Source organism: Melanaphis sacchari, unplaced genomic scaffold (genome assembly GCF_002803265.2).
Source record: "Melanaphis sacchari strain LSU unplaced genomic scaffold, SCAv2.0 Contig0_pilon_pilon, whole genome shotgun sequence".
Taxonomy (NCBI): Eukaryota; Metazoa; Arthropoda; class Insecta; order Hemiptera; family Aphididae; genus Melanaphis; species Melanaphis sacchari.
In genome coordinates this window covers 18,871,500-18,884,236 of record NW_020270366.1, presented here as the reverse complement: position 1 = coordinate 18,884,236, position 12,737 = coordinate 18,871,500, and the positions used below count along the sequence as shown (strand labels likewise).

At 26.0% G+C, this 12,737-nt stretch overlaps 1 pseudogene; it reads left to right on the top strand.

The window, feature by feature from the left end:
• Window positions 1-3,050: 3,050 nt before the first annotated feature.
• On the top strand, window positions 3,051-8,776 carry LOC112600231 (annotated as a pseudogene).
• Window positions 8,777-12,737: the final 3,961 nt, after the last annotated feature.

Sequence of the window (12,737 nt, the reverse complement as noted above, 5' to 3'; positions counted from 1 at the left end):
AGCAAAATATGCCAAAAATGGCCGAATAAATTAAAAGGAGACGGACGGCTGATCATGAATGCGTTATGCGACGATACCATCCCACTGTATGTTTTTAGTTTGTATTTTGCGATTTAAGTAGGTATATCGAAGTCTACAACGTTTAGACTCATCAACTAGTATTCAAATCTGATGTGAAGTGGTACCTTCCCAGATTTTTTTAGCGTTTATACATTATTTCTCTATAATATATAAATACGTGTAATGTTTATAAAATTCTAATTTGCATCAAAACTTATTTTCAATAAGAGTATTAATTCTATTAGAATTACGTTTTACATTTTTATGTTTTCAATACAAAATATACATTTATACTTAGTTAAATTTAACTGTATATTTATTCATAATCGACAGTAGATTGTGTTGATGAAAGAAAATGCTTATGTTCTATTCGTACTGCTAAATTAGCTATCTAATCAATAGTTCAATTATTTCATAGAGTAACTATAAAAATGATTTGTTAATTTATAAAACTGATAACAACTAATGTTCATAGTAAATTCATAGTTTTATGTAAAGAAGGCACTAACTAATAAATCATTTTTTTATAATTGGCATTTTAAAGAAGAAAACTCACAGGCGGGACACCTTAGTTACGTCCCATAAAAAAAGTATACACGAATCGCGTCCCACTATATTAGTTAGAAAACAGAATTTTTATTTCGTTTTCAGGAGTTCTCCATAGTGTATTAATTATAAAGCAGCCTGGGATCTTATATTATGTTTTTATGATAAAATAAATTACGATAGCGCATAGATTTTGTTACCGATTCCTAATTCTGATTTCATTTGAACTATCAGAAATACAACCAGACACCAGTAGATTCTAAAGTTGTAGATTTTGCTGGCTATTTAGTCAACAACTATATTTTAGAAGAATCACTTTTCCCTCCATCAATATGGACAGAAAAGAGTTCAAATTAAATTTACAGCAAACGACAAATGCGCACGAATCTTTTCACAAAAACGTAATGATTTTTTTAATCGTTCCCATCTAAATATTTATTCATTTTTAGATGTCTTAAAGATAATTCAAACCGATAGTATAATGTTATTTAGAAGAAGCTCGCTAATTTCTATACGTTTATATAGGAAACAACGCCGAAACAACATTTTATTTGTTGAAATATGGTAGATAGTATAGTCGGGAGAATGAAAAGTAGCCACCGAAGGGAACATTCCTGATGGTACATTTTTATAATGACTTCTAAAATAATGAAAAAAAAAAAGCGCGCGTATTTTAAATTGTGAATGTATTTACATTTTATAATAACCTACTATATAATACGAATAAATAACTTTGATAAAAATATAATTATTATGTTAATTAATACCAAATTCATTTAAATGCCCATGTACAAATGAATACTCCTGTTTTTAAAAAAATTAATCGTTACTATCATATTTTCCAGCCGTAACTTTTTATTATCCTGTCTATAACTTCCTCATGAATATTATTACAGTGCTTTAATATTTTAAATCTATGCGATCCTATATCAAACTAAAATATGAAAATTAAAAATTGTTTCAACCAAATACCTAATTCAGGTTTTGAATTATAGTTTTTTTTTTATTAAATTATTGTCACTATGAATTTTCCTACACCAAGATTGGTTTAAATCAAATCTGCAGGCCATAATTTTTCAAATTGGGAAAAAATTTCTTACAGTGTTGTGAGCACTTTTTTAAAAATCAAAATAAAAATTTGAATGCTTTAATAAATTTTGTATATCTGTGACAATAAATTGTAAACATAAATTAATAATTGTATGCCACATTTGTACATAAGTTTCATTTTATTTTGAAATTAAAAAAACAGTAAATTACAGGAACATGAAAACTATTTTGTAATACATGTATTGAATACAGTTGTTCAAAATATTTGGGTGCATAGGTATATGCGAATGTTCTGTCCGCAAAAATATTGGAAGATTGACTCAATAATTCAAAATAAATTTTGCAAGCGATTATAACTGCAGGGCTTGAAGTGTCTGTCATGTGACAAAATAATTCACTAGTATTAGTTGTAATATTTTCACGACTATCAAATAACTGAGTTATCGTTTCTTCTAAAGATTTTGGATTTTTTTGTATATTCTTTCTACGTTTATCGTACATACACTTTCTCCATAACTCTATCAGAATAAGCCAACTGTATATCTTTTTCGGTATTTCTCAGTTGTTGCTTAAATATTTTATTTGACCTAGTGAGAAAATCATTTTCACATTTTCTTTCTAAACTAGAACTTACTATTTGCCTACCAACAATATTTTCTGGAATTACGTCATGTATGTACTCATTTAATTTACTTAACACTTTGGTCATATCCTTATCGACGATTAAACAGGTAGAACAATTTTTATTTGTACAGCAATACCGAATGTTCCCAATTTCTGTTTTAAATTTTTTTTGTATTTGTTTCTCCATTTTCCCAAAACAAAATTGCACAAAAATAAAATGGAAATATACACGTTGTATGATGTGAGACTGCCACAGTATAATATCACATTTAGATATGACGCGAGTATGTGACTAACGACTGCCACACTATACATCTCGTTATAATATACAGTATTAGTTAACTATTAATAAAATTCGATACAATAAATATTTTCGGATATGAATACGTTGAAAATGAAATATGGCTAAAATCACAGTCACTAACTTATCAGTTATTATAGTAATAAAATATTATTTACAGACACGAAGTCACCATATTATAGTATCCACTGGCCATAGCAATTGTGTACATGACGTATAATACGTATACTGTACTATAGGCGGGTTTCTTAAAATCATTTAAGCCAACAATATAAAATTAAATTAATTTTGTACGCAATCGTATGGTGTTTTGTCAAATATTAAAACATAAAAAGTGCGCAATCGTGCTGTTTTTTCAAATAAAAAGTTACGCCCCTTTACTCTCCCTTGAAGTATAGGTGCTGGTACGTATGTGTTGTCTACGTCGCAGTATTTTGCTATATTGTTGTAGAATATTAGAGCACATAACATGAGTAAGAATCAAGAGTGTTCTACCAAAATCACACCTAAGTCACTATGCTGTAGAGGTATTAAGTGTTTAAAAAATAAATTTAAAAATGTTTTAAAGGTAGAAAAATTAACTAACATTATCATAAGTTTTATACTAAGCTTACTTAGCAATATATCTAATAGCCCAAAAATAACAATAACTTTCGTACTCTATCACTAGGCTCTACAAGAATAATCAAATGATAAATATTATTACTTATCGTCAATTGCTGGTAGTTAGCTCGTTGTAAGAGTTGCCTTAGGTAATAGGTACCTAATATTATAATGGAAGAATATATTTATTTCAAATTGTATGTATTTTTTTTTTTTTTTTGTGTCACTACCTTTTCAAACACTAAAAATATCTCAAACTTCATTTAATTTTAAAATGTGATTTTTAATAGCAAATTGGATTTAGTTAATACTTATTTTTAGTAAACAAAAGTAAAACTCATGAGTTTATTTTACAAGAATTAAAAAAAAAAAATAACCTTATAGAGCCACAAACATTTAATACGAATTATTGAATTTTTAATTTAGATGAAAATGAATCTTTACTTACCTGCAAAAAAAAACGATTTTAAATACTTTGCAAATATTAATCGTAGAAACTTAAAATATTTTACAATTACTTAAATTATTATTTTCTTATTAGAATGAAATGTTAAAAATAATTAATCAGTATTTGTAAGCTATTTATTGACATATGAAATATGTTTCTTTTATAAATTTTACGTTAGAGAAATGTATTCCCAGTCAAAATACTAGAAAATTTAAAAAAAAAGACCTTATGAGTTTATTAATAGAAATAATTATTGAAAAAATAAAATCATTTTTGTCATAAGCAAAATTCATCAAAAGTATGAAAATTTGCACATTATTTTATAATTTAAATCAGCGGTCACCAACCGGTGGTCCACGGTAAAAATTTGATGGTTCACAGAAAAATTTGAACAATATTTGTAATGTTGTGTTTATAATCATAATTTACAAAAGTATTGTATAATGCCGTTGTATTAGTGTTCAGTTCACGACAAATAAGAATAAACGAGTAATAATATTGTCATTATTATCTCATGTTATAAAATAAATAGACCTAATATCACTATCGTAGTGTATTTTAAGAACACTAATAATTCGAATTCCGTCTTCATGTCTCATACTTTTTAATATGCCGTGTGGTGGGTTCTTAAAAGAGGGGTACAATGCACATGGAGTTAATGGAGACATATTTCAAGAATGTATCGTAAATTTATAAGTGGATCCACATTGCGATAATAATAATATAATATAGTAATATTCTTATTGATATCCAATAATAATATTACTTAATTAAAAAAGTAAAATAGTTTTAAACAACAGTAAATTTAGATTTTAACTTATAACAATTGATATCTAATCGATTCTATAAAAAATATATTTAATTTTATGTAGTTAAGTAATAATAAATTATTTATCGTTAATATTTCAACATTTAGTTATTATCTAGTTAACCATAAAAAATATGTGTAGTATGAAATTAGTAAGTGTGTAAATCGAATTAACCAATCCTGCATAATATTTATAATGACAATAATAATATGTTAATGAATAAAATTAACTTAAACGTGTTATATAAAAATCAGTATTTTAAGAGCTGCTAGTTACTTAAAAAATTTTGAAAAATTTATCAATATTAATATAATATATAAAGTATATCGTTGTTGTACATGAAAAATCTCTTATGTAAAATTGGTCAAAATAAAATTTTTAATTATTAACTTTAAATTTGTTTTTATTAGGTACTTTCAGAAAAAAAAAATCTATAAATTTAAAATATCTTATTAAATATCTTATAGCAATCAATGAATTATTTGATTTAATCAATGTTCCGTTAAAAAAATATCTTATATTAGTTGAAAATTGTATACCTACCATTAAATATTTTTATAGAAATCCGGACAGTGTGACGCGAATCATAACTATTAAACAAATATCTACTGTGCGTTAATATTTATGATATATCTTACATCTGATGATAAGTTTGTAAATTGTACAAATTTAATTTTTATCACAAAATATTTATTTTTTTTTATGCATTTTAATTTAAAAGTTATAAAAAATACTTTTTATAAGTTAAATCAGATCCTTGTATAGTTTTTCTTCGCGAATAAAATTAAAAATGTCTATTTAGCATTAGAATAATTACGTAATAGAAAATATTTTAAATTTAAATTAAATTAAGTTCTTCTTATTACAATAGTAATTGTTACAAGGCAATAAGTTTGAACTTTGTAGTAACCTCCATGTATTGTTTTAATTTTGTAAAAATAATAAATCAAATTATATTCATGTTTTTTATTTTTTGTCATATTATTTTTTAACCATAGTTTATAATTTAAATAGGTAAGTCAAAAACAAGAAAGGATACGATAATCTTAACAAACGAGTCTATAAAAAAAATCGAAGAAAAAAATCAAATTATTAGAATCGAAAGAAGAGAAAGCTAAGAACATATTATGGCAAAAGGAAGCGATCGTAGTTGCTCCAGAAGCGATTGATGTCATTTTAGATACTAGATAGTTAGACCTCAATATGATGTCAAGTATCAACAATAGATATTTCAGAATAGAAGATGCGCTTTTACAATTAAATTGTGTTAAAAATATGTTTCACGACTTAGCAGTTTCGTCTATTTTACACAAGGTCCTAGAGATGACCAATAATTATTAATTAGATATTTTTTAAATTTAAGAAACCTATTATTTTTACTATTATTTAAATTTTATTCTAACATACGGGATATCATGACCATTGTTTCTTCAATATCTAACCTATACATATTTTTATTCGATCCATACTAAATGATACCATATATATAATAAATAATATATTGTTAATACTATACATATCTACTAAAATATGCAAATAGTGGCTGTAACTATAATATATGATATATTTAAATTATCTTCATCACAACGTTATGTTTTTATTATCTATTTATTATAAAAGATTACGGTATTACGGTAATAAAATTAAATATTATTTATTTAATTTTATTAGCATTTTTGTACTCTGTGAGTTAATTTAATTGATTGATTGGAAGGGGAGAAGTGTATGCTAATAATACATGAAATAAAAATTAAACATATATAATAATATTTATACCTTCGTAGTTCATTATCACTGTTACTACTTTCAAAGGTATTTTTTTATTTTAAATAACGAATTATTTAAAACATTTTCAGTATCAGTTGATTTCACTTCTACTCGTTTATACCAAGCCTTATTGAAATTACCTAACATGTATATTGTATATTATAGATAAATATAAATACATTATATGTAAAAGTAAATTAAATACATACTAAACAATTTATTGTAGAGTTAAAAACTATAAAATAGTTTTAATCAAAATATAAAAGAAATCAGTAAAATTTCTATCAATTAAAATTATTTATATTACATTATAATTAAATATTTATATTGAAATACGTATTAAATTGAAATAGTTTTATTTTTCATACCATAAATCTTGTTACCACCAACGACTTAGATTTCAATATTTCATATAGTTGTCACAATGAATCTAGATCTGTGGCCTCTTTTAAATGGATAAAAGTAACTCTGAAGGGTGGCCAGTAACAATATTTTATAGAACTACTATAGATAAATTGTCAACTTCTGTCTCTAAAAGCCAATTAATAGGTATAACACTATAATCTTTGCCCATAAAAAATATGAAGACTACCCATTTCTCTCTTTTTTTAAACATCTGCAATGATAAAACTAGGTATTTAAATGTCGTTAATTAAGTACCTAGTATACAAGTTGTCCCGCCATTTGTTTAGGTTATATCTAATGTGTTTGGCGCGTTTGGACTTTGGAATAATTGAAATTTTACAAGCATTAAATTACAAAGCATTTAAACGAGTTTTGTACAATGTGCATTTAGGTTATAACTAATAGGTAATTTTCTTTTGTAACACGAACGCGAAAAAATCAAGGGCTTGTTACTATAATTTTCGGAGTTTGGAAAATGACTGCTGTACCATGATCTTCGTACAAAATTAATTTTAATCATATCTGTGATTAAACGTTAAACACACATAATAATTCAAAAGTCTGTTAAGATGGGAGTGGGAAATACAAAAGTTTTTGCCCAAACGCTAAACACCTACGAATTATGAAAAAGTATAATATCACCCAAATACTAACTACCCGAAAACAGTAATATAATAAAATATCATAAAGCGCTTTTAAAAATATTATACAAATTTGTTTAAAAACTTATCTTTTTATCGGGAATATTTTGACATAACTGCTTTTAATTGATTCTAAAATATGTTAACGAAAACACAGCTTTCACCGCACAAGAATAAGCAATAGAAACAATTAATAAATCAAGCAACACGAATTTATAATAACCACGTTACATTAATGATGGAATAACATTAAAAATTAAAATGTGTGTGATACTGCGATGGACTACGTACTTACGTGTTACGAGTAAATGGTCGTCAATGGTTAATGATTATTGGTTATCCTTATCCGTAGACAAAGGCAGCGGAGAGAGCTGATGTCGACAAAAATACGCGCGCGATCGGATCATACGCTATAATTACATGTTTTTATAATATATGTAATTATTTACATCAATGTATATTTTTAGAAATATAACCGTTAATTACCCATGCATACGATTATCATATTTATTTCATTATTTGCGTTTTTCTAAAATATTTCCGTAACGTATTGGGAAACATTACAATATACTTATAGAGAAATATGTTTTTACAAGACCATTAGATAATTTAGGTTTATAAAGAACGTTTCATTGTAATGTTTACATTGGAACATTAAATGTAGTAAATGTACATAGTACATAACTTATATTTTTGTGGAATATTACAGAAACTTTCAAGTAACGTTACAATCGTTACATTCTTATGTTTACAATGTTTACATTGTAACTTAAAATGTATATTTCTGGAATGTTTGTAACAATTTCTTGCACGGTGAGATTAGTTACATTCTCTTTTATCAACTTTATTCTTTAACGTGTGGAGCTATTCTTTGCTTTTCTCTATATATATATATATACATATCTCGAAATTTTTTCATAGCCATTAAGTTCATTATCAATTTTCACTTTTCAATCTTTGTTGCCTGTTATTATTTCTCCGACTATCAAAATATAAAATATATTCACTTATATGTTTATAATTATATTAAATTTATGTTTTAAAATATCTAGATCAATTGTATGTATATGACAAACCACGTAGGTAATTACGAGACTAAAATTTTAATTTTAAGATTGTAGTTAAAATTTTTCTTATCATATTATAAAGATAAAAATTTATAATACAATTTACCAAAACTTAATAATAAGTACGTAAATCAATATTTTTGATGTTAATAATATTTTTAATTTGAAATTCAATTTCTGTATTTTAATTAAATTAATTAATTTATTGTGCATATAATAATGCGTTGTGAATACGAATTACATTTTAAATGACTTATAGCAGCAAATATTTTCGCTTAATAGATTTATATTTTGCTTATTTTATAAATACCATGTTACATTAAATAAAATATTTTTAATTTTTGTTATATGGGTCTAAAGACTCATCCAGTGGTGAAGCGATGGCGATTGAAGTGAAAATGCCTGGAGACTGTATGCCAGACAATTGTACAGATATTATAACAGACGATTTGTAGCTTTGTGTAATTCCTCAACTAATATTCTTACAGTAACTGTATTCCTAAAACGTCGATTAATTCAATGATATCAATTTCCGATATGTAGCGATGAAATGTATACCTCTTACTTATTTATTATTATTAGTAAATTATTCGATATTTTTTTCCATTAAAATATTTTGTGTGATCTTGAATTATATTTATAGTATTTTGATATAATTATATGTTATGGTAGATATTGGTAGTGCACGATTCCTTCGGATAGGACCTCCTTATGTTCACATAGTGTTAGCGTTAGAAGATTTATGGCCCGAGTCGTTCAAGCTACATTATTGATCATTATATCAATGTGTACGTCACATAAGTGTCTACAATATCGATTTTTCTTTACTGTACAGTTTTATGTTAATTTGAAAGCCATCACTTAGAGGTAAAAAATCATCTTATATACGATTTATAAATGAGAATAAAGACAATAAAAAATATGTTTAGGGGGCCTTGGGAGGAATTTTTTCAGATGATCCTTTTTTTTATAAAAATATTTGTATTTATATTTTTTTCATTACGATTCTCATGATATTTTATAAAAAAACTTGGCATATTTCTACTTTACTGGGCACCCTAAATTCTAGAATTTTTTTTTTAATTATATGTATTTTTTATCACTGAAAACGATTATGCAAACGAAATTTGGCGTAGATCATTAGTTGGGGACTTACAGCCTATTAAAGTTTGATATTTTGCTTAAATAGTTTATATTTAATATTTCGTCCAGCTTTAACCGTGGAATAATGGGCAATGCGTTACCAGTGTTGCCACACTAACGAGAAGATAAAGGTTTCGAAACACTTTCATTTTTAATAAAATGTTTTTTTTCCTATTTTCGTAATTGGTATAATATTAAATCATAGAACAGATTCGAATTTGTAGAAAATAGAGAAACACTGATATGCTCATATAATAAGTGCAATATTGAAAGTTTAGAATTTAGATATCTTTGTAATCTTATATTTAAGTTGTTTTACTCAAAATACCTTAGTTATATTGTCTTGATAAATGTCGTTAAGATTAAAATAATAGGTACCTACATATTATACATTTTTCATACCAATTAGCTATATTTTTTTTTTCATTTTAAATTATGTGTATCTACTATAGACAATATTTCATAGCAAATCAGAGGATATTTTCGTTTTAATTATCCGAGCGAGCGTAACAAGCGTGTGGTCTTGCTTGGTCTCGAAATGCATTTTCTTTGTCGTGTGAACTACCTACTCGAGGTGGTGTTTCATAGCAAATCGAGGGATATTTTCGTTTCAAATGTCCGTACTAACGTAGCGAAAACTGTCCAAAAACTTTTTCTTCTTATTAATCTCGTTATCATGTATCAGTCATGTAATAAAGAACCAACTTAAAACTCCATGTTCTGATGGTTGTAATCAGTGGCGTTGCAAATTAAAAATTTTCCAGAAGCGAGTTACAAATACCCTAAATACCCACCCGCCACTATTATTACAGCAAGTAACAGGGGGAAGAAGGCTTCAAAAAAAAATTCTGAATATTAATATTGAAAGAAATTTTAAAGGAAAATATTGAGGACATCTTATCCGCATGTGTTTCCCTTTTCTTACAAAATTCAACATACTTAATTTGCGTTAATAGTAAGTATATTAGTATTATTACTGACTAACCATTAGTTAACAAACTCAACGCCTCTTTTGGCTTTAAATGTAAGTTATTAATGCATAAATGCATTATAATGTGATACAACTAATTATATTATTTCAGATCATTATTGACTACCTACCTATTTAGTACATCGTATCACATTTTTAACTAGGGGACCCAACGGCCACCACCCATAGGCGTAACTAGGGGGGACTTGGGGGGGCTTAGTCCCCCCAATATAATTTTTAGCCCCCCTGTCGTAATTCCTAGTCCCACACTCCCGCCAATATTAGTAACATTTTTAAACTTAAATTTAAAATATCGTTTTATTTTTTTTTTATTTAATATCTTGGAAAAATATTAATTTAAACTATATTATTGTATGTAATGATCCTGTGTAAGACGTATCATGTTGTGTAATTTTTACTACACAAATACTCCCTACTAAGAAGTTGTCAATAAACTAAAAATCGTTAAATTCTTTATATCTAAAATAATACTTAATAATATGTTAATATATAAATATTTAACCTCAATACCACTTGGTTTATTATTTGTTTTATAATTAAATATTAATTTACATTCATATTATATGTATAATCAATGAATGTAAGGTGTTTGGGAGGGTATGGGGGGCAGAGCCTTCCACTTAATTTACTTATAATAAAAATTCTAGGGCTGAAGCCCCCCCTAACTTTAAGGTCTAGTTACGCCTATGCCACCACTCACCCCGGAGCCACCCCCTGCTTAAAAAAATCTCAGAAGCGATTGTCTCTGAAATTGTTGTTCACCATGCCACTTAATGTGTAACATGTATACATTATACGTGGCTCGAAACACAGATACACTAGAGTTGGTACGACAACATTTGAACATATTAATTAATAATTATGCAAACATTAATTTTGGGTTGGATGTATATAGTCAACTTTAATTATTACATAATTTTAATTAAGTATCTATATAGAAACTATACAATATACATAAATCGATAATAGATACCTATATAGTAGTAATAACTAATAAGTGATAGGTGCATTACAAACATAAAAATTGCAATCAAATTTACTTCCATTTTAGCATTAAATTTATTTTGTACTAAATTCCAAACAATATCCTATCACAACAGAATATTCATTACAAATCAATTCCATGTATTTAATATAGATAAATATACATATATATTACATATATAAGTTATGTAGTTATAGCGATGTTAAATAAATAGGTACCTACTTTAAACAATTAATAAAATCGACCAACATTCATAATTATACTGTTAACAATTTATTAAACACAACCATAATGCAAATGAGCAATATTAAATTGTTGAATTAAGTGCTGGTATGATTAGTAGATTGTTAAATTAATTGTTGTGCTTGCGAGTGCTTGAAATAAGGAATCGAAAACCATCACTATAAATCATAGCGTAGTCGCGTAGACTATGCAAAAATTATGGGTATTAAAGACTCGTTAAGTAAGTGTTTTTTTTTTTTTGTACGTTACAGTGAACAATATTTCACACCATCACTATTGTAAATCATTTCAATTAAAGGGATGTCAGCGCCCTATTTGTTTTCTCTTGACAAACTATGACCAGTGCACAACATAAAAAAAAATTGCATTCAACTGAATCTTACACGTATGGTTAGCTTTAGTATTAGAGTGAATTGACTTATTATCAAACTTGAAATAAAGAACACGAACTGTGATTTTTAAATTAAAATTTTATGAGGTTTCAATTTTAAAGCAAGATGTTGAATCATTATTTTAATATGAATAAAACGCACCAACGTAAAATTATAAAATAATTTCACATGTTTATTACTGAAACCAGTGAAACCACAGTATAGAGACAATATGAGCATTTTTAAATTGTGATATTTTACACATTCTTACACAAAACTTCTTTAAAAATTTAAATATCTTAAAATAAAATCCAACGACAGAAGTAGAAACATAGATTAAATTCTTAACTTTAAATTTTACGATAGATTTATTCCTTACTCTAATACTAAAGTCAATAATATTATTTTGCTAAAGGATAGAATGCAAATTTAAGATGTTGTGCGTGAATCAGAGAAAAAACATAAATAACACTAACATTCTCCTTAATAACAATTAGAATAATTTTATCCATCAAAAATAAATTAATAATTATGTTGTTTACTTAAATTGAATTTCTGTATCTCACTTCTTAATTACTTCTTAATTCGATATAATTTTAATTTATATAAATATAATCATAAAAATTGTAAAGATATTTAAGTCTTAAGACTAAAAATTAATTTATATTATTAGAAGCCATAAA